Here is a 24184-nt window from a genome sequence, read left to right on the forward strand (position 1 = left end):
GAATGGAGTAGTGAATCTTACATTTTAGCAGGAAGGGATGATTGGAGACCCTAGTGGGACAGTTTATTTGGAATGAAAAAGGCAAAAACCAGAAAGAAAGGTGTTAGACGTGGAAACTAAGGCAACAATTGCAGTTGGCTCAATTGAGTCTGGAGATTAGTGTTGGAATTATACATTTTTTTCAAATAAAAAGGCTTTTCCATAGTCAATGACCTTTTTAGAAATACAAAATTATTTTTGTCAAAAACTATTGATATAGACAAAATCTTTCCTTTTCACAAAAGGAAATCATGCCTCACCTCCTCCCACCCACTCCTACCCCCACTATTTATTTTAAAAATATGGGTTTTGGTAAATGAAAAATGTTCAAAATCATTTTAATAACATTCTTAATAATGTTTTCTATAAACACTTCAAATAAAAAAGTGCTTCACAATTACCATGCCCACATATATAAATATATTATTTTATCTCCAGTAAAGCTGGTTGAAAAAATGTGATGGGCAGTAACTAGAACTGCAGTTAGGGTCAGGGGATTGGTTGACTGATTGAGTGATTTATGAATGAGGATGGAGGAGACCTGCTCATGCTTGTATTGTGAGGGACAGTATCAGAAGAGAGTGAGAGATTAAAAGGTAAAGAAAAAGAAGGTCTGTGAGTGGGGCAAGAGGAGTCAGGGTGAGATCACTGAGAGAAGTGAGAGTGTTGGAGAAGGGGAGATGCAAAGTATCAACAGTGGTGAGAAGGGAGAAGGAAGAGGGTGTGTTGGGGAGGAGGAAGTTGCAGCTATATTTCTTTCACGTCTTCTTATTTATCTCACCATTAAACTTCTATAATACGTAGTGTTTTTTACTTTTTCTGAGGGTTACAGTTGCTGTAGAAACCAGTAAGGGTCAAATTTTGAAAGTGCAATTTTCCCCCTTAATAGCAGTTCCGTATTTAACCATTTCAAAAGTTAACAGTATTAACCATTTCAAAAGTTTTTGTAGGATTTATACAGGCATGGATAATTGTAACTTTAGTCATTTCCTAAATAAAACTATTAGTATGGGTAAGACTTTATACTTGGGATTGTGGATGTGGCCACTGTACTTGGTGTCCATGTGTTACTGGAGCCTCTACATTTGAGAAAAGCACTACAGATGATTTTCACCCTGAGCTTGAAACTGTAGCAACAGGAGCTGAACCATTGCAGGTTAACGCAGAATCATTAATTCAGTTCATAGAAAGAAAAGGCTTTAACAGAGAGGTATGCCTGACTAATGCATTGACCTCACATCATGCCTCCCAAAAGTTTCATGGTTTGCACACAAGGGCATCTCCAGTCATGCAGCATATGGAAGCTGAGGGTGCTCAATACTCCTCAGGAGGCACTCAGCATCTCACAGAAATGAGCCTTTTAATGGTATCCGACATGTCTACTTGTGTATGAAGAAGTAACTCCTTCCACACTCATCTAAATCAACCAGTGTAGTAGAAAGCAGTTTTGGTCCCTTGTCAACAGCCCATTCTATTATAAATCTTTCATCGGAAAGCTATTAAATAATGCTTAAGGAGGCTAGTATTTAGAAAACTGGCATCTTCCATATACTGCCTGCTCAATTTTTTTATCTAAATGTGAAGTGTGCACATGGTGCTAGAATGAATTGCTTCAATTTTTTTCCCCAACATATATTATAAAAGAAGAAATCAAAATGATGATATATTCTTCTCTGCTAAAGATAGATGTTGTAATAGCAAGGATCAGATGCAGATTACAGGTAAGACAACATGCTGACAATATAGGGGCACTGTGAAACATGTTAGCCCATTCTAATGTATGTATTTTGGACAAGAATCTCTAATGATTCAGTTAAAACCACATGCAGAAAGAAGTTGAGGATTGAACCAATTTTTTCAGCTTTCAAGTATAATAATCCTCCAGGTTATATACAGAAATAACTTTTTGGGGTGGAGGACTTGGTGACATAGAGCTGTGGTTCTCACACTTCAGCCCATGAGCCACTATTGAGCTACAGAGAACTTCCATGTAGTCTTCTGTCCCACGAGTGAACACTGAGGCTTTCTCCTAGTTGATCCACAGCGTAGTCCTTGTTGTGCATCCAGAGGCCTTTTTACCAACCAAACTGAAATCAAACAAACCAAAGCCACTACTCTGTGTATCTTCCTTTGTTGGGCATTTCTTCTGTGTAAATGTATATGAGGCCAAATTAGCAAATTATATGCAAACTAAAGGTGTACAAACAGGCAGACAGGCATAACCAGACTGCAAAGCAGCCAATAGAGATCAGCACAATGAAAGCTACAGGCAAAGAAGGGGTACTTGATACTAATAAATATAATGCCCGATATCCAGGGAGAGGAAATCACTGAGTTTCTGAGAATTCACCCTCATCTTCACCCTGAATTGGACAAAACACTGGTTAAACCAGCCAACTGTATTAGCATAATTCAATGAAGTACAGATGCTGAAATAAGTAATTTCAACCTATTGGAGGCACCACAGTCACTACTGGCTTACTATCCCATACTCTCTCTTCATTCCCTCACAAACATGTTGACCAAGAGGGATGACAGAACAGAACCCAGCCAGATCCTAGAGGAAGATGAATAACCACTCAACTCCAACTCTGGGTATCATCTCAGAGAAGGAAGAACTATGCCAATGACACTTCAGGGTCATGGTACTGAAAAGCAACTAAGGAATCAGTTGTAGACAATTGGGGCCCAATTCTTTACTGGCATCTTGTATAATCATTTAAAACCTGTGCAAAGTGGATGTAAAATACCACCAAATCAGAGTGCAGCCCACATAGCATATGATGCCCCTAATTTTCCTCTATTGCAGACAGTACATCATCAGCCAACATCTCCAGTGAATGCCAAATACCACATTTGTGATCTGGTGTTTCCATCTTGCCTTAAACCCTATGACTAAACCTTCAACTGACTGGGTTCAAGGAAATCTGAGCTATTGCTAGGGTTGGATGACATCACTTTCTCTTCAACATTCTCTAGAAAGAGGAGAAACTAGAAAAAAACAACTGTTTTGATGCTGGGGTTTTTTTTACTACTTTCTTGCCAAAGGCCTAGGCATTGTTTCTCCCAGAGAAAATGGTTGATCTGACTGAAAAATTTTTACCAAAACATTTTTTAATTGATTTGTTCAGCTACATGGAAATTTTTTGTAGAAAATGTTTGATTGATTTTGGGGGATGGAGTGGGGGAGGTTGAATAAGCATAAACCAGAAAAAATAGTTTTTCAATGAAAACCTGAAAACAAAAAGACAAACATTTTTTGTTTTTACTATCTCTTCCTCCCTGCCCCCCTCCCCGCCCAGGGCAAAAAATAAAATAAGGATTTTCCCAATTCTAGAAACAAGACTCTCCTCATGAAGGCAGAAATTGAAAATACTCAGTATGTATTTATTTATTTATTTTCAACAATGTATTGGGGCTGTACAATATTCAAATATGAGCACAGCTCCTAACCAGAGTTTGGATCCACTGCCTTACCTTTATGTAAGGATGGATATGGGTCCAACTGTTAGTTAGTATAACCTTGAGCTCTTCCAGAATTTGCAGAATCTCACTGAGTGGTACAGGTTGAAACTCTAGCAAATAAGGCCCGATGTTTGTTCATTCCAGAATCAGAGATCTCCTGACACCACCGTTAGTGCTATGACAAGCACTAGAAACAGAAAATTAGCAGGGTAGACTTGCCTTTGCAGGGGAAAAAAGGTGGGTACAAAATTTTCATTGCTGCTTAAGAAAAAAACACCAAGTATTTCTATATCTATACCAATATCTCACATTCTGTACTTGGTCAGCTGGCTGGTTTCATTTCTGTCTATTAGGCCATAGTATGTTAGTATCTTCTCCAATAAAGCTGCACATTTCTTTAGAGATTCTCTGCTTGCTTGAATGATGTTCTTTGTGTGAATGCTCACAGTATTTTACTTGATATTAATTAACATGATGTTTGTGAAAATTAAGCCATACTGGGTCAAATTCTTCAATTCTTAATTGTGTTAAAACTCCAATTAAAAACTAATGGTGGGAAAGAGCCTGCTTGAATAAGGACTGCTGAATGACTCCCGTTGGAATTAAAACTATTAAAGAGTGCGCAAAAAATTACTGCTCTATGAATATTAAAAGTTACAACTGTGCTAATAAGCAGTTTTATTCTAGAAGTCTTAACTAATGTGAACATCAATATAGAAGGTGTGCTGGCATATCCAGTCAATTAATTTAGAATTGGGTTATTGCTGTACTAATGAGTTGACGATTCCACTGCCTTTCTTAATTCCCCACTCTGTTCTTTTAATAATAGATCTTGGGCCTGATCTTTATTCAATGTAAGTCAATGGCAAAGCTCCCATTGGCTTCAGCACAAGTAGAATTGAGCCCACAGTACGGTCTGCTTTTTGTGACAGCATTAGAAAGGGACTGTGAATTTCTCATATATGTATAAACGATTAAAAACCTAACGGCAGGAATTAGAATGCTAATGGGTTTACAAGACATTTCTATTTTAGTACAGTAAAGAGGGAGAGGAGCTGTGGAGAATATAAACAGGTTACATATGACTCCATCAACTACTGTCAACACCCTAAAGAGGTTGACACAGTAACTGGGAGTTACCAGGGCAAAACGGAATTTCCAGCCATTCCCCCTTTGCTGTAGCCCTTGCCTACAGAGTAGCCTTGGGAGGGAATGGCATGAGAGTTGCTATAACATCTCTACACCATTGGAGGATCCTTCTTTGCTGGGATAATTCCCCCATGGCTGGCTAAAGCTTTGGAACCACAACACAGCATCTGCCCCTTCCCATTTTAGGACACTAAACTACTCTACATATTTGGAAACGCAGTACAATTATTATCTAATTAACAATTATATGGTTCCATATTTGTTGCATATTGCTTTTTCTCCCATGTGTATGGAATTTAAAGATATGGGATGAAATCCTGATTTACTGAAGTCAACAGGGGTTCTCCTACTGACTTCAAAGAAACCAGGATTTCACCCATGAACTAAAAAACCTTCACATGCATGGAAGTTCTTCTGTCAGTGCCTACCACTTGTTAAAATATTATAGTTTTGTAAAGTTAACAGAAGTTTTTTATGATATCGCATTGCCTATAACTATCACAAGTAAATGATTTTAGCAATTTCCATCTATCACCAATTACAATCAGGAGTATGAACAAATACTCTATTCCAAGTGATTGCAGAATCCTCTATCGACTCCCATTTTCCCTGTTTAGTCTATCAAAATATTTACAATTGATACATTCTGGTTATGAAACTCCATACTATTTGAGGGAGCAAGGATCTCCCAATACATGAAGACCTAAATAATACTGAGATTCCCACTCAAATCTAGAATACTTTTTGGCTTTCAGTGCAAGAGTTCAAAGACTCCGGGTTTGCCCTCTGAAGGTCAATGGCAAGAAAGGTGGATGGATGCTAACATTCCAAACAAACTTTTCATGATTGACCCAACTGCAAAACCCAATGCTTATTCCCTCCCAAGGAAAATATAATCTACTTTGAACTGTACCCACACATCACATGGCAGATGTGGCTACCTCCTCCATAAAAGAGGTACTGAAACACAATCCTATTTGTGGCTGAAGAAACAGATTTCAAACTGTGGAAAATCTTGTTAACTAATGTTCCAAACAATCATATCCTGGTGGTATGTCTGCCATCCACTCTGCAACACCTGAAGCAATCAATTGGATCACCAGCTTAAACCTGAACATCTAACATTAGTTGTTTTAAGCCATAAGGAATAAGATGAATCTCTTGCTTTTTGAACAATGGCAATAATTGAAACTGGCTGTTGAAGAGGTTATTGAGAGTTCTTTAATGTTTAGCATTCCTATCACATTTTTTCCCATTTCAAATTACAATTCATATTTTTTAGAGTGTTCTCTGCTGTTTTCAGTAACCACGTGGAAATGGTGACTAACCAGATACGAATCTTGCCTTGACTACATTTCTATTCTGTACTATTCTGGTTCTTATACCATGCCTACTCCACATGAAGGGTCAAATCATAGTCCCTTTATACACAATGGGAGCTTTGCCATGGACTGCAGTGGAGACTGCAGGCCCAAATTCTATGAGACAGACACTTTCCAAAGGTCTAGTTAAGATAGGTATATTGTTGTATTTATTACGTTTGCTGACAAATTCATTTAGAATTTGCTAAAATTTTATACAAGAATTTTATTTGTAAGTATTTGTAGCACAGCATACTGTATGTTACTTCTGATGTACTGAATACTGAAACAGTTTGTGAGTGGAGGAAAGTACCACAGATGTGTGTCATTTATTTAGGATCAAAAAGCAATTAGAACAAAAAGGAAAATGTAATTCTCAGAGAGAACACTTGTGGCATAACAAGGATATCACAGAGCTAATAAATGAAAGTAATATAGATTTCCTGCATCCATTCTGGCCCTTTTAAAATATTTGGATGAGACTGCAAAGTCTGAGGCTTATTCAGATACAGCGTGGTTTGAAGGCTTTGCATCTATCTTTTCATATTAAATTGCTCCCTATAGAAATATGCTTAGCATTCTAATTATACAAAGGAGCATGATTTCTCAGCATATAACCAGAATAACTTTAATCCTCTTCTTTCAAACTAACACCCCAAGAATGTTGGGGCAATACATTATTTAAGCTGATGTGTTGGTTTTCATTAAATGTAATCATATAATTTTTGAGGTTTGATGAAAAAGGACACCACATTCAACATGGATCAGAATTTGACCTATGGTGAGAAATGCTGCAGATAACATGGAAATCAAATTTGGAATAAGTATAATTTGAAGAGCAGAATTTTTTATAAAGTGATGAAGAAAAAAAACCACAAACTTGTTCCATAAAAATATCAATTTGTGGTGTGTTTTTCTCTCAACACAAGAAGTTAGACAATACATTTGAGAGATATTGTGTAGTTTTGGTACTTATCTGACTAGTCCTTTCAAAGAGGACAATTGGAAAGTGCTAGTTTACACTCCCTTTACTGATGTACAATGTTTAATCCGAAAGATCCTTTAAGCAAACTAAAGGATTTGTAAACCTTCAAAAAAAAAATCTGCAATATATGTCCCTTTATAACTAGTGAATATTTTTCCTCATTACCATCCTCCCTAAAGCTTCATGTATACTGTGTTACTCACAAGAAGTGAATTATCTTTTGTGAAGTGGGGGGAAAGGGGAAAACAAATGAAAATCACAAATTAATGGCATAAAAAAAAAGACATCCACATGCTAAAATTGACAAGCTGCATGTTATTATTTCAACCCTTCACTTTCTATACCCCTTCCTGAAGCAGTTTGTTATTCTCAATCACTATGTTACATCTACAGTAAAACTAGACTTCAACCCTGCAACTGATAGTATGCAACAAGCCACTGGGGCTCCATGCAGGTGGATTGCTGCACCTGCAGAGATCCCTATTGACTTTCCTAATGCCATCAGTTGCAGGACCCAGGCCTTGCAGAACAGGAGCCAAGTAATGTGAATTTGTTACATCTATTACAGCAGTGTAACAGGGCCCCACTGGACTAAGTGCTGGACAGACTGTATAGAGTGCACAATACTATATGAATAATAATAGTAAATCCAATATGCCATATGCACCAGAGTGCTGAAACTGTGACACTTCTTTACTTAGTATTAATGATTTAAGAAGTCAGAGAAATAACCATATTAATTAAACTACCTGATACGCTTTAGACCCTGACCAAACTGCCCTCAAACCTAGCAAAAGGGCCCACATTTTCAAAAGTCCAGCAGTGTCATGCCCTTCCCCTGGACATCAGTACCAGGTGTGGAACAAGATACTGATATGTAAAATAATTTAAAGTAAATATATTCCCATTATTCAGTGATTTGTCGGCAAAACCTATCTTTAAGCAAAACTAAAGCTTTAAATGATGAATAGCCTGGTTGAAAGCACATTAAAGCCAACGGAAATCTTTCATTGGCTTCATATACTTTGGATCAGGGCCCACAGCAAAAAATTTCATAACAAGGACACATTGTTGCATGCACAGTCCAGTAGAATACATATTATAATGTTGCTCTGGATATTTGGCTGAAACAACATCACAATCCCTTGGATGCTTAATAATAGCTATCCTCTAAAGGTTACTCATGCTACCCTAATTGCCTGTTTTGAATCCATGTTTGCAGTTCTCAGTACTCACTGTGTGGGGTGCATTGCAAAATATAAAAAATCAGGAGACTTGGCCGGCTCTCGCCATGGTGCTGAGTGGTTGCTCTGCATAGAGCTGGATTAGTGGAATCCCCACTGGATTCAGCACAAGCATTTTAACAGCCCTTGTGTTTTAAGTGAATTGTCATTGGACCGGAGTTGCATGCCAAGCAAGTTAGATGTAACAATTCAAACAGCACAGTTTAAAAAGCACAGCAGGCTCTCCTTGGAAAAATATACTGCAACCCCTTCATCCAGTCTACACTGGTACAGGGATGGCAAAAGGGGAGAGTGGCTCCTTTAACAGTCCCCCCATGAGGGACTGGGAGAGAAGGTTCACCCATGGGGTGGGAAAGGCATCACCTGAGTGGGTGGGTGGACCTGTGGGGTTCAGATAAACCATTGACCCCCATGTACGTATGGGAGGGTATGCAAACCCTATCCCTCCAGCCTGAGTCCCCACTCAGATCTTATTAGCAGCTCTCACCCTCCCACCACTGGCATTAGCATAAGACAAGGTTTTGTGGTCTGCTGTGGGAATTGCACTAGTGATCTTTTTAGGGACTGGGAAGGAATTTTTCCCCTCACCATCAGAGTGGCTGGGATGTGGTTGTCTTTTTTAGCTTTCCCCACAGCAGTTCCAGGGCACAGTGGGATAAGTCAGGATATAAGGATGAAAGTTATCAGAGCTTAGCAAGTGGCTAAGTGTCCAGTGCAGGTACTAGTTCCATAGGGTGTCTGATTCCCTGATAAAATGGATTTGGAAGTGGACTTAGAGGAACATCATCTACCAACGCTGGGGAATGGGGTGAGAGCTCCTGATGTCTGATATAGTAAGAAGATAGCCTCATTAGCCCAGCCCTTTAACCATCATATGAAGAGTTCCAAGCAATGGTCTGGTTAGCAGCTGGGGAAGGGTGGGGAGCTGACAGCAGCCCTCCACCAGGTGGAAACAATTAAGAAAGGAATCATAACCAGCATGGAATGCCTTATTGCATTCAATAGTTTTCAACTGAGTTAAATTAATAAAGTCACTGCCCAATTAAGCCACATCCATCATATCTTGTCTTTCTTCCTGAATCTGGCACAATAACACCAGAGGTGAGGGTCACCCTGTTGCAGTGTAAACAATGTTTTTGATTTGTCACCATAGGATACCATCCATAGCACTATAGTATAAAACAGGCATGTGATATTTAATATGGCAAGGTTGGTACTATGGTCTTTTAAGTGTACATGGACAGAGAAATCTTTTGGCCTCAAATCTTTTCCAAGCCACCCAAATGACTAGTAATAGCTACATCTCACACCTTCAGTCATCCACCTTCCAACTTCCAGGGCCAGATCCTTAGCTATTGTAAATCAGCATAGCTCCACTAAAAACAATGACGTTAACTTGATTTACACCAGCTGTGGATCTGATCCACAGAGACTAAGGGAAGCACCATACACAGATACAGGTCACCTGCTGACCTAATTCTGTACCCACAAGATAAATGCTCAATCATATCCTAAGGTGGGTGAGGTAATATTTTTTTATTGGACTAACTTCTGTTGGTGAGAGAGACAAGCTTTAGCGCTTACACAAATCTCTTCTTCAGGTGTGGGACACTTACTCAGGCTATGGCTACTCTAGAGAGTTTACAGTGGCACAGCTGTACTCTGTGTAGCCACTCTATAATTACTCCAGCCCCCACAAATGGCTGTAGCTATGTCGGCGGGAGAAGCTCTCCCACCAACATAGCGCAGTTCACACTGGCGCTTAAATCAGCATACGTTAGATCACTCATGGGGTGGTTAATTCACACATCTGAGTGACATAATTTATGTCAACTAAGCTGTAGTGTAGCGATAGCCTCAGAGTGTCACACCTAAATACAAGGTGGAACAGATTGTTTAGCATAAGTAGTTGTCAAGGTTCCTTCCCCACTCTGAACTCTAGGGTACAGATGTGGGGACCTGCATGAAAGACTCCTAAGCTTATTCTTACCAGCTTAGGTTAAAAACTTCCCCAAGGTACAAACTTTGCCTTGTCCTTGAACCCTGCCACCCATGCTGCCACCACCAAGCGTGTTAAACAAAAAACAGGGAAAGAGCCCACCTGGAGATGTCTTCCCCCAAAATATCCCCCCAAGCCCTACACCGCCTTTCCTTGGGAAGGCTTGATAAAAAATCCTCACTAATTTGTACAGATGAACACAGACCCAAACGCTTGGATCTTAAGAACAATGAAAAATCAATCAGGTTCTTAAAAGAAGAAAGATAAAAGAATCACCTCTGTAAAATCAGAATGGTAAATACCTTACAGGGTAATCAGATTCAAAACAGAGAATCCCTCTAGGCAAAACCTTAAGTTATAAAAAGACAGAAAAACAGGAATATACATTCCATTCAGCACAGCGTATTTTACCAGCCATTAAACAAAAGGAAATCTAACGCATTTCTAGCTAGATTACTTACTAACTTAACAGAGTTTCTGAGACAGGTGCCAGCGAGGTTATCTTAGCTTCTTAACCCTTTACAGATGAAAGGGTTTTGCCTCTGGCCAGGAGGGATTTTATAGCACTGTATACAGAAATGTGGTTACCCTTCCCTTTATTTTTATGACAGTAGTTAACACATATTTCAAGGAACCATTCAAGGTGAAGTGGCCTGTTAACACCCGACCAGTCATAGGAAGAAAAGGATTTTTGTGTAAGCTCAAAAGCTTCTCTCTCTCTCATCAACAGAAGTTGGTCCAATAAAAGGGTATGTCCACACCCACTTGTTTCTCTAATATCCTGGGACTGACATGGCTACAACACCATGGCATACGACCATCTCCTAAAGCATTTTCATATACAGTACCAAAACAGAAAGGTTTGTAGCTGCAAGCAGATATAGTTAGTGGTGGCCTAGGGTAAAGCATGTGCTATATGGTAAGTGCGGTTATGCTACAGGTACTAATTGTCTATTCTTTTTCATCTGTGGAGGGCACATTTTTTCTGCAGGCACAGCTAATTAGCAGCATAATTAATCTCCTATTTAGCATACCTGGCCAGTCTGACCCTTAAATTAAGCCCCCCAAAATGTCCTTGTAGCCATATTTCCTTCCTACCTTATCTTCCTCAGGGAAGCAGGACTCCAGGAAGCCTAAATCTGTATCCCAGAATTAGATACATTTTTTTTCACATTTCAAAATCTGTTTGATGAACTGAGTGTACAGAAAAATGTACATAAGAAAGAAAAAAATAGGAAGACAAGGTTAGAATAATAAGTCCTGTGATAGGGCCACCATGGTAGGAACTTAAGATAAACAGAAGTTGAAGGCAGAGCTGCAAATCAGAAAAGACAGAAATGACATACATCCAACACTCCCAAAGGCACAGGCCAAACAGACTATCCACCATGAGTTGACAAGTGGAGCATCAAATCTGGACTTTGCAACAGTATGAACAAAATCCTAGATACTACAACATGTAACAATTGAGCTCACTGTGCATGCTTTGAGAAATAGCTCCAGTGCATGTGTTTGTGGGTGAAAACCAGCATGTTCTTAATAAAAGAAGGTTAGTCTCTGTCCTCATCCTACTGTAGGAGAGTGGATTCACCTCTTGTGCACCCTCCTCATGACTAGGCATGCCTTTGCAACTCTTTCCTCTCTAGCAATTCCTGCTTACAGTCCCAGGACAGTCTCCTCACAACTCAGCTCTCCAATTGGGACATATTTTAGTTCCTCCCCTTCCAGAGTAACAGAAAGTACAATCTGATGTCCTTACATCTGTTCCTCAGCCTCAATGCTTAGCTCTGTGGGGTCCTAACATCCTTCTCTCAGAAATTTAAACTGTCCTCATCCCCTTCTATTAGGGGGCTTCATGACACCTATCCAGTTGCTGCTATGGGAACGCAGACCCATCCTCTACATTGCTTTCCAGTCCAGGCACCCTATGATGAGCCGCCAAGGTTTGCTCCTTCAGGCACCTTGTCACTACTTTGATGGATGTTTTCCTACTACTAGCCTTTCTTCAGGATTTTTCCCCCAGTTCCTTCCTGGGATCTTTGTAACAATCATGACCTCCCAGGGCTTTGCCGCTGAAGTCCAGTTTCTTCCCTTGCATCAGGATCAGCCACAGGAGCTTGCTCCAACCTGTACCTTCCAAGTACCTTCCTTGCCACAGGTTTCCTTACTGGCCTACAGGAGACTTCCTATTCACCACAGGTCTCTTTACTACCAGGGGAGTAACTAAGGAGTTCTTCCCTCTCTCTGCAGCTCCCTTCTGACCTAGACCTTCTCTCTTTATAGCATCACCCAACTCTTCCCCAGCTGGGCTTCATCTTTAATTGGGGATGGCCCACTCTCCAGGATCATCCAGGTAGGTTAATTGGCCTCAGGCTCACCTTAACCCTTACATCACCTTTGTGAGGTAAATACCTCATCACACATATCGTAATATTTCACTGTATTATGTCCTCCTCTATAACCATGCAGAGGTGTTAACTGTCTGCCATACACTTTCAGTCTCCTCAAAGATTCTCAGACTCATGTAGACAATCTCTAACACCATACGGAAAAAAGTCCCAATCCTGTGAGATTCTGTGTGCCCTCAATTCCCAAATATGCCCACTGGGAACTCACTTTTCAAGGGAATAAATGAGTTCCCAAGATTCAAGGAAATAGAGAATTGAGGCCCAGAAAATGATAAGTTCTCTGTACCTGCGGCCAGGGTATTATGTTAATTTTGAAACCTCCCTAATATTTGTACAGTGTTGCTGGCTTAAAATGTTAAGAAGTAGGCAGAGTTTTTGACAAAAAATAGTTGCACAACATGCTCTTGACATTCAGTGCAAAAGTCACCCTCCTATGCAGTTTCAATAAATGTAATGAAAGTCATGCTGAATATGCAGAGGCATTATTCACAAATATGAAAATATGAATCATACCCTTGTGCTCACAGGCATTATTGCAAGTGAGCTGGAATGAGTAGATATGACATTGTTACCAAGATAATACCTTGAAGTCTAATCTTATTTATGAAAGCTTCATTGTATCAATTAGCAAAACTGAGTTAGCCAAATATAAACCAGCACCTTATGATATACCGTGGAAAGATTATTATAATACATTTCTTTCCTCCTATAATAACAGCATTTTTCCTTTTTAAATAGGCCAGTAAATATTCTTTAAAGGTGGAAATGCTTTGAATGACCCTTCTCCTCCTCCTCGTTGTCCATGCAACATAATATTAATCCACAGATTCCCTGTAAGGAACAAGTCTTAGGCAATATTTATTTAATTTCATCTGGAGGATATTATTACAGTACAATGCTAATGCAAAGTGGATTTATTAACTGGATGCTTTGATTTATTTTGAAGATCAGGTAGTTGGTACAGTGTATGTAACCCATGTGTCTAATAGGGAGATATCTCTTTAAGAGATCTGTAGAGAAAGGGGAAATTGGGAGGGAAAACTATTTTTTTTTATTTTAATTGTATACTCTGAATGTTGTTTGGTTTTAGCCAAACTGTTTTAGTTAACCTGTGGCAACCAGTATGGTTCATCATCTCTTCTCTTATTTAAATGTGATGATGGGGAAAGAGTCATTTATATTTTGCTATGATCAGTTTTTGTGTTTTTCTTGTAACAGTTTTTTTTTTTAAATCTATATACTTAAATTGACTGGTTGGTTAATTAGTTAGCGAACTAGCTAACTAAGTGATTTCAGCAGAGGAGGAAGAGTCTCCATGGATTGCAGTTGGAGGTTTCTACAAGCAAGAGTGTTGCAGTGTTTTTGATGCAACAAACTGTATAGATTTTGCTGATTGAAGACTATAACTCAGACTCAGGTGAACACAACTTAAGCTTTTGGGAACTCTGAGTTACTTCTCACTGTGTTTATGTGGGGACTGACCTATCTAGATTTAATTTATTTTCTTTATGTATGTTCATGTATATGTGTGAAGATAATGTATGTGGATTATTAAGTAGCCATGTGATATTGTAGAAATTATTGTTATTTTTTGTTGTTTCTTTATCTTTATAAAAGTTAATTCCTCTTGTTCTTTTTGGACTTGAATGTGTAGAGGTTAACCTGTGCAATCCTTGCTGAAAATCTTCAATGACTAAATTCTGGGTCTCCTTGTGCTTTTCTATGGAAATTGTTTTTAAGTACTAGGAGAAGGGCAGTAAATTCACTTTAGCCAACCCAAAGTTTCCATGTAAATGGAACCTTTATCCATGGATGGATAAAAAAAATATTTTGGGGGGGCGGAATAAAAATTCAGATAGTATAATTCAACTAACAAAATAAACTTTTTCTTTTTAAAAAATCAGTTTAAAATAAAACCTTAATTTAATACAAAATATATTAAGGTTTAAATTTATTTTAATCTATTAAAACATTTAAATAAAAAAAAATGTTGAATCCACAACTGAAGCTCTACCAAAAACTTTGAGTTAAAGGCTGATTTTCTATATGAAAAAAGAATCAGGGGAAAACATCTAACTATTGAGGTCAAGCTTTATAAATATGGCACAATAGATCATATATTGTATTAAGGGCTTGATCCTGTGGTGGACCCAGAGACTATGCTATTGGGTACAAGAGACTGGCTACATCATCCCAGGCATTGGGACTCAGCCTCTGACTCCAGGAGACACCATCATGTATCTCATCAGGTCATGGACTAAGCACACCCTTGGTGGTCTAGTACTCCTATTTTATACCTTCTCCCTACCTGGGCTCTGATTGGCTCAGTTATCAAATTATGAATATTTATGACTCCATCCACCATGGAAACCTACTCTCCACCTCATGGAAAAACACTGATGTGCTCTGTAACCAGCAGCCCTTGCTTCTGGATGGTTCTGGGCACTTCAGGTAAATAGCCTTGCTCTGTCTCCTTGTATGTGTACACGGACAGAGATACAAACAAACATAAATCTGTTAATTTCTCAACTGCCTCCCTCTCTGTCCCTAAACAAATAAAATGCTGCAGCACAAAAGGCATGCAGATTACACAAGCAAATGCCTTGGGTTGTGAGTTCTTTTGTTTTTCTGGGGATGGGGAAGTTATGTAGCAAGAGAGATGGAACAGAATGTGGAACCAGAAAGGAATAACACTGGTGTCAAAGCAGGACACTGTGGAGGAAGGAACAATATTCTTGAGAGTGGAACCTCTAATATTGACTTCAACAACTGGGAACTGGAGGGGGCATGGCTATAGGTTGTGTTGGGTTTTTCTTAAAGCCCTATTTGAGAATATTTTCAAGAAATTCCTGTACCTCTGAGACAAAAAGGAACACATTAGAAGTATGATCAGTGCAACAAAGAGATTTAAGGCCTGGTTATCAGAATGAAACAACATTATGAAAAATGCTTCTCAAAAGGCAGAGTCTTTGAAGAAGATAATGTGGACATGTCTGAACAATCTGGTTCAACTGGTTAGTGAACTTGGTTTTGCACCATTCTTATGGCCTGCTTACCATGTCACAGTATGCTAGTAAATGATGACTTAGATTATTGTCATAAATTTGTATTTTGGTGGATTACTTATTAATTTCATATTTTTTTCAAAATATCATTATGTTGTGGGAGTATATATCAATTACATTTTTACAGTTACTGCTGAACTTCTGAAATTTTTTTATTGCTCACTATAATCAGACATCCTTGGTGAAGATTTCCTGTTTAAAAGTAAAACTGTATTAAGTATTCATGAATTTTAACATAAAAAGTCAAGCTGTTTGGTATATTGCTAGAGATAAAGTTTTAAATAAATGTATATAATCCTTATGGTTTGTTAATAATTTGCCTTGTGAAACTTGGTTTAGAATAAAATAATACAATGTAAACAGTGGGACAAACAGCTGAAATAAGAGGAATCTTTCGTTTACAATCTCATTTTTTTTAAAGCAGTGCACTGAGTAATGGTGATTCAGAGTGGGGACTTTTTTTTCACAGTCCAGTAAGGGATTCTGAACATCCATCATCTGCAATGCCTTCAGTTTGCTGCCTATTGCTGATGCTATTGAAATTTGGAAAAAAACATCAAGAGACACTGAAGAAATATCAAACAGCAAAGTTAAATTGTGGGCAGTAAAGAAGTGGGTGGATCATTACTCCACTTCATTTTCTTGCCAATATTTCCAACCCAAAGAACCAGGGTAGATGCCTAACTGCTGAAGATGCTGCTGCTGCTGTAGCTGCTATGACATTGGCAACTCATCAATCATACCAACCATAATAAATTTCAGAGCTGGAAGTGAACTATTCGAGCTGTACATGTTTGCTGATGAGGCTTTAAAGAAAGTCACACCACAGTGAATGGGTGGAAGTCACTAGCTAAGCTAAGCATTCTGGAACCTGAGTTTGTTGAAGTGCTAAACCAGCTTTTGACAGCAGTAGCCTCTTCTGCAGGCAAGGAAAGAATATTTCCTTCATTTGGACGACTTCAGTAAAAGTTCAGAAATCATTTGGGAGTTGAAGAAGCAGGAAAACATTTCTTTCTCTTCCTGTCTGTGCATAAAAATGAGGAGGGAGGAGATGAGATCTGTTAGTTTTAAACATTTGAAGGACAGTGTAAGTAACTTAGGAGACCATTGTATCATCTTCAAGAGACTTAAGCAAATAGGAACTTTAAGAGCCAGTCACTTTCACTTAGGCATATTTAAAATTTTTCTCATGCTGACCTGAAATAATCAATGACTAATTGGGCATGGCTGGCAAGACTGGCAGGGAGCTGTTGGTAGGGGAGCCTTGGCCCTCCTACTCCACTGCGTTCTGACCCAGGGCCCTTTGGGGCTACCAGTGATCTGGAACCAAGGATGCTTAAGGCTGCTCTACCTGGGCCACTTCTTATCTCCTCACCCTACTTCCTAGGGCCAGCTCAGTCCCAGACTTTCCCCAGCTGGAGTAGTCCACATCAAGAAAGTAAAAAGGGATTTCCAATGTCCATGGTTCATATGTAGGGGAGAGGGGAATGCTGCCCTCTCTAACTGTTTCTGGGGTGGGTCTTCCCTGCCCTCAGTGAGGGCCCTAGAGATGTCAGCCTTCCTTCTGCTCTGCGCTGCTGGAGCCGCTGGTTGCATGTCTGCTCTCTTCCAGGTCTGCCACCAAATAAGCTGTTTCCCTGTCTTTTAGCCCAGCGGTTCTGAACTCGGGGTACATGTACCCCTGGGGGTATGCAGAGGTCTTCTAGGGGGAACATCAACTGCTTTAGTTATTACCTAGTTTTACAACAGGCTACATAAAAAGCACTAGGAAAGTCAGTACAAACTAAAATTTCATGCCAGACAATTGGTTATTTATACTGATCTATAAACTATACACTGAAATTTTAGTACAATATTTATATTCCAATTGATTTATTTTATAATTATATAGTAAAAATGAGAAAGCAAGCAATTTTTCAGTAATAGTGTTCTGTGACACTTTTGTATTTTTACGTCTTATTTTGTAAGCAAGTAGTTTTTAAGTGAAGTGAAAATCGGGAGTATGCAAGACAAACCAGCCTCCTGAAAGGGGTACAGTAGTCTGACTACAGCCTATGTCAGCAAAACTTATGTTGCTCAGGGATGTGACTATTCCCCTCTTCTCCCCAAGTGACATAAGTTACACTGACTTATGCACTCGTGTGCATGGTGTTACGTCGGTGGGAGAGCTTCTCCTGCCAACATAGCTTCTGCCGTTCACAGAGGTGGGCTTTTTCATGCCGATGGGAGAGCTCTCTCCCGTCTGCATGCAGCATCTTCAGCAGACGCACTGCTGCGACTCCCCTGTATCAGTACAGCTGCGTCACTGCAGCACTGCATATATAGACAGGGCTTTAATTCCTCCACCAGATGAAACCCTGGCTGTAGGTGTGGCAGGACAGTGCTGGCTGGACCCAATGTAATCCCTTAACCTCTTCCTGCCCCATGTGGGGTTTGTATACCCCGTCAAAGTATCCAAAACATTTAAGATTGTTGTGTTTAGCAAGAAAATTATTTGTATATGCTGTTTTGTGTGTTTTATTAAATTCCAGTTACCATGATAATGCACTTGACATGTTAATTATCTAGTAAATAACCCCCAATATATCATTCACCATTTTCTAACATACTAAAATGTACAATTAATAAGAAGCTGAAAATATTAAGCCATATAATTTCTTAAATGTGTATAGTTAAAGTGTACCCCCATAGGTAGCAAAAAATTTACTAAATCTAGTTCAAATGTTGTATTTAGTTGTAAATCAACATGTTTAAATTGTTGTATCAACCAATGAGAATGCACCTTTCTTCAAAAAATAAGCGATGTACAAATGGAAAAGTTGATTAAAACTGATAATTTAAATGAAGGCTTTCCACTTGGTGATTTAAATCACTGATTTAAACTGCCTTGATTTAATCCATTCCACCTGCTATATTCACACATACACACACACACATACACACACACACACAAAGAGATGTTGAAAAATATTAATGACAATGTAGAGTTGACAAAAACAAAGAAATTCAAAAATAAGGCTTACCTAAACCCATTACATCTAGTTATTGCATCTCATATGATATCAGAAGTGACCCAATCAGAGTTCCCATGGAGGTCTGTAGCAATTAAAATATCTTTAATGTTTTCAACTGGAATAGCGTACTTTCACCTGGGGTACTTCATTTTTGGGTAATTGTGTATTTGAGCCAGCTTTGTCATGTAAAAAAAACAAATAAAGTGAATGCGGGTATGCATGCCTCATATTTAAAAGAAAATGAAAATACTGATGTGTGATCCATCTTAAAAGATATGCTTTATTTCCCCACTAGATTGTAGCAGCAGTCATTACATGCAATTTTTTTAATTCCAATTATTAATCATTAATAAACTATTGTAAGTGTAGTCTGCTCTATGGTAAGAGCTCCATCCGAAACTAATAATAGTCTTCTGACCCAATAAGTTTACAATTTAAAGATGCCATGGAAACAGACAAAGAACAAGACAGAGTATACAGAGAATGGCATGAAGAAAAGAGCTCTAATGCGGCACACAAATTGTGGGGGGTTTGCTTTATTTCTTCACAAATTGCAGGTAGAAGGAGTTTGGTGTATATTAGCAGGGGCTTTGGAAGTTATTCCAAGTTAATGAGGCAACAGAAGAGTCTTGAAAAAGTGATCTCGGTGCAAGTTTTCCTGAGCAAGAACTGAGTGAAAACTGGATTCTGGAGCTGCCTGGAAGACAATGCCCATAGTAAGAAGTGCTGTGGAGCCACTTCGGGGTGAGCACTGTTAGGGAGCTTATTCCTTCACCCACTTACTTCCCTGGTCCTTCTCGCATGAACAGAGAGCAACAATACCTGAAGTCCAAAGGTGCAAACAATTCGATGTTTATTGGGGTGAACTTCCAGCAAGCATGATTCCAGTTTCCTTCCTTAGTATCCTCCTTCCCAGCTCTGACACCACAGAGCCTTACACCTGTGTCCCTGTTCCCATTCCTGCCCTTAGCCAAACATGATTCCAGTTTCCCCACTCCCATTCCCTGTTCCCATCTCCCCCTTTAGCAAAACATGATTCCAATTTCCTTACCCGCATTCCCTGTTCCCATCTCCCCCACACACACCCACACACCCACTCCCACTCACTTCCTCATTGACTGCAGGCTATATAGTAAAACTTGAAAAGGAGTACTTGTGGCACCTTAGAGACTAACCAATTTCTTTTTGCGAATACAGACTAACACGGCTGTTACTCTGAAACCAGTAAAACTTGAGTTCTGCTTAGCTATACCTTAACCAATCATTTTCCTGAAATTTAACTAACCAATCCTAACATATTGTAACATGATTATGTAACCAATTATATCCCACCACCTTAAATAGTTTACACCCAGCAAAATTAATTATACAACAGACAGGAACAATCACAGAACCAGACAGAGATTATACAAACAATAGCAAAGTGGGAACTTTAATGACAAGACCATACAGAAGTGAGGATTTCACATCCCAGCTATTGATGAGTGAGTTCTTGCCAGACAGGATGCTATCAAACTAAGTTTCCTTTTGCATTTTCTAGGCACTTCTCTTTCTCTGGAGGCGATAGGCATTATCAGGACAGGATTGTATTCCTAACAGCCCAATAGCACCTGATTTCAATGTGACTAGTTTGGAATGTGAGGATGTGACTGTTTGCTTCCTAGCTTATGGCTGCCTCTGCTGCTTAGCCAAAGGCCTTAGCCTAACCACAGGGCCTCAGACTGTCACAGTAAGAGAAGGCCCTTACACCGGCAGACAGTGATTTTGATTCTTTCTTTTATACGTCTATAACTAGCCAAGTGATAAGAATACACCTACATTCTTAGAGTATAGGCCTTTACAGACAGGCCTGAATATCTATATCCTAACAAGCACCAGGAGACATTTTGCCCTAAGGAGGCAGAATGTCTCCCAATGCTTTTGGAACACAGCTGCAAATGCCCTTATACTGCTTTTCTGTGCATTGGGGAGGGAAGTGTAGCCACTCCATCACTCTGCCTCTACTCCCACCCCACTCATCTTTGTGTCACCAAGACAGAGCACTCTCTGCATCCTCCTGGGAGAAAGCCCTGGAATTCTGATTGACTCTTAGGTAGGTTGCATAGACTTTACTATGCATTGCCCAGCCTCATGAATTGTGCAGATGCCCCTGGTCATGATGCTGATGGTGCCATGCAGTGAATCATACTGGGGGATAAGGAAGTCTATTGCAGGAGGAGCAGAAGAGGAAAAAGAAACACATAAGGAACATTTGGGGCCTGTATGAAACATGGAAAGAATATGAAGGCAGGAGGTTGTTTGGGCAGGGATGGTGGCCTAACATCCACTAAAGTCTTTGATGAGAATCCTGAAAGTAGAAATTATACACTGTACTGACAGGTCCATCTGCTAACAAAAAACTGGCCATAATATGCCTAAATTTGCTCCTATGATTCAGTCATCCAGTCACTTGTATCCATTACTTCCTCACTCCCAGCACACACTTTCCTTGGAGTGGCATCAGTATCATGCCTGTGATCTAAATCTTGAAAAGAGGAGAATGTGTCTGGGGATTAATTAAAATGTTTATAGTCTGAGTTTCTTGTATTGCTTAAAAGGACAACAACAAAGAGCCATCTCTGGGGATAATATTTTGTTTTTCTTTTAAAACATTGCTGTAGATACCAGCTACAATCAACAGAGGCATCCCAAGGGCAGCCACTAATATCTGAATTACTGAATAAGAAAAACGTGCATTTTCCAAATCAGCTCTTTCAATTTGGCTTTTGATTTCTATTGAATTTGTATTGTAGTTCAATTGTATTGAATCAGTATTACTTTTTTTCATCTATTGAGTGCATTCTTATATACGATCATTTAAGTACATTTATGATAAAAGTATTTGCATTTGGGAAGTCACATGAAGACAGTTATCAGACATGAGTATTGATTTTTTTTTAAATTCTGCTATGTAACTATCAATCTTTTTTTCCAGTTGCTTCTGTTCTTTTCTTATTGGTTCTTTTCTCACGTGGCCAGATGCCAGCTCTTGGAGCATAGGTTTTAAATGTGTTCCATCATCTTGAAATTTTCTTCTCCATTGTTCTTGTCACAATGAAGTATATTATAGCTACAATTGTGCAGATTTTAGTGGGAAACTCTCAGGTGTTCCTTATTTATTACTTTGAAAGGGACCAGTCTCCTGCTAAAGTGCTTCTTAAAAAAACGTTTATCCCTTCTTAAAACAATCAAGGGCCTGATTTGCAACCCCTTTTACTTGGAACTGCTCTGACAGGGAAAGGGAAGGGTGATATTGTAGTTCGGAGCCCTCGGTTCAGTTTCCTGCTCTACCACAGATTTCCTTTTTTACTTTAGGCAAATCACTTACGATTTTCAGAGATTTTTAAATAATTTAGTCACTTAAAGATGCAGATAGCACATTTGAAAATCCCATTAGATGCCTTAAGTGCCTATATTCCTTTGAAAATATGGCCCTTTAAAGACTGAGTCAATGGAGTTGGATCAAGCTATTAAACTCTGTGCTTCAGTTCCCTATCTGTAAAATGGGAACAACAGCATTTCCTTACTTCACAGTGGTGTTGTGAGAATACATTTGTCAATATTTGTGAGGCACTCTGATTATTGGGAAGAAACAAGTGTAGTTCGTAGTTTAAGTAATATAGTAATAATCAGTGATTTCAGTGGGGTTATGCTGATTTACATCGACTGGGAATATGGATTTAATTAATGACTATGTCTTGTCCAGTGCAATTTCACTTGCTTTCATTGTAAGCAGAATTAAAACTTGAGCATCAGACTGATGGTGCGGGATCCGAAGTTCAATACTGTTGTTCCATCAAGCAGAATTAATGGTTACTAGTTTAATCACATGGATAGCGCCAGACTAAGGAACATTGAAGTCAAAATGAAACAGTGCTGAGTCACACCCTTCTGTATCCACTAGATTAAAATCTGCACTCTCTCACACCACTTTCCCCTCTCCTCCTGCCCAGAGGCATCTTCAGCAGTATTGTAACAGACCACGAGATATGTGACACAAGTAACCGTATGCTAGAAGTAATAGCATGTGCTTTACAATAGTTTACAATTTAGAGTTAGTCCAGTGCAAAGTCAACGGATGCAAAGTCAGCTACAAATACCTGCCCTCCCCCCTCTCCCCCCCCTACACTAGCATAACATTTTAGGTCTGAAGCAACAAGGTAATAATTAGTAATATTTCCACCTACTTTAGGAACAAATACAGTAATATGGCAGCTTCCGTCACTCTAATGGGGCAGTGTGGGTGGCAGCTGCTTTCACTAGAGGAAAGGCTCTCCCCACCTCATTTTTGGCCCTCAGGGTAAGATGACAGATCCTTCTGACTGAAGTTAACCATAAACTAGGAACATCAATGAAATTACTTGGCATCTTCACCATAGCAACCAAGGGCAAAGTCTAAATCACAGGTTTTTGAAACTGAGGCCAAATAAATAAAAGCAGAAGTTTTCTGGGGCTTCAGAGTATCAGACCCCAGCAGCTAGTGGTCAATGGTAGGAATGAGTTATTTAGCACAACTCTCTTGCCTCCTGGAACGAACCGCTTAGTGTCTGCCAGCCCCCTTCCTGCTGGATTTATGTACTGGAATCCAGGGCCTATTAGCAGTTAGCCAGGAAAACTTTCCTTGTGGGATGCTGACATTTGTAATTGCTAGTTGCTGTTGTGAGGTCTCAGGATGCCTGAGAGACAGTTTTAATATTCAGCTTTTCTAGCACCATATGTAGGACCATCCAGATTGCCACAGTCCCCTCAGAGCCCAAGCATAGCGTCTTCTTGTGACTGTGAGTTTTATCCAGGCCTAAGCCAGTCAGGTCTGTCATGTTGTAACAATTTTGTGCAGCTAAATCATGACTCTTGGATCATGCTCTGAGAGTGCTCAACCATTGTGCTATTAAAAAAACAAGAGATGGAATTTTAAGTAGAAATCTATTGACCCAGTTCTGCAACCCAATTCATCGGAATATTTACTAACACAAACAATTCCACTGAAGTCAATGGAACTGTGAGTAACAGCTGCAGCATCAGGGTCATGATACATATTATCTATTTGTTTATAAAAATCACGGGATCGGAGTGCCAGTACAGAGTATTAGCTTTTCCAACTCAGGGTTATTTTGCCAAAGCAGGGCAGTCTAAAACAGATTAAACCAAATGTCCTCAGGAAATCTTAATTTAGTAATAATTGGTATCCCTCAGAGCTGATTCTCGTTATAATAACCCTATCTTCCTTAACAATTAGAAACAGTGCCACTTAAGTAGGATCCCTTGAAGATCATGCTTTCATTTATGTATTGCTTCTGTAAACCCAAAGTGCATAACAGTGCATTTCAGTGGATAAATACGTAGTCCTTGGGTGTTTCCTGTATCCTAGTGCAAAAAAATATTGAAAAGGCTTGATGTGCTTTTGTTGTTGTTGTTT

At 39.3% G+C, this 24184-nt stretch overlaps 1 long non-coding RNA gene across 1 annotated transcript in view; it reads right to left on the reverse strand.

Annotated features, from left to right (window-relative positions):
* Positions 1-22999, reverse strand: part of LOC140905855 (uncharacterized) — a 61655-nt gene extending 38656 nt beyond the window's left edge. Inside the window, exon 1 of the long non-coding RNA XR_012156965.2 lies at positions 22956-22999. This is a non-coding gene — a long non-coding RNA (uncharacterized LOC140905855). The remainder of the gene's footprint in view (positions 1-22955) is intronic.
* Positions 23000-24184: the final 1185 nt, after the last annotated feature.

Source organism: Lepidochelys kempii, chromosome 2, assembly GCF_965140285.1.
Source record: "Lepidochelys kempii isolate rLepKem1 chromosome 2, rLepKem1.hap1, whole genome shotgun sequence".
In the NCBI taxonomy this organism is placed as follows: domain Eukaryota; kingdom Metazoa; phylum Chordata; order Testudines; family Cheloniidae; genus Lepidochelys; species Lepidochelys kempii.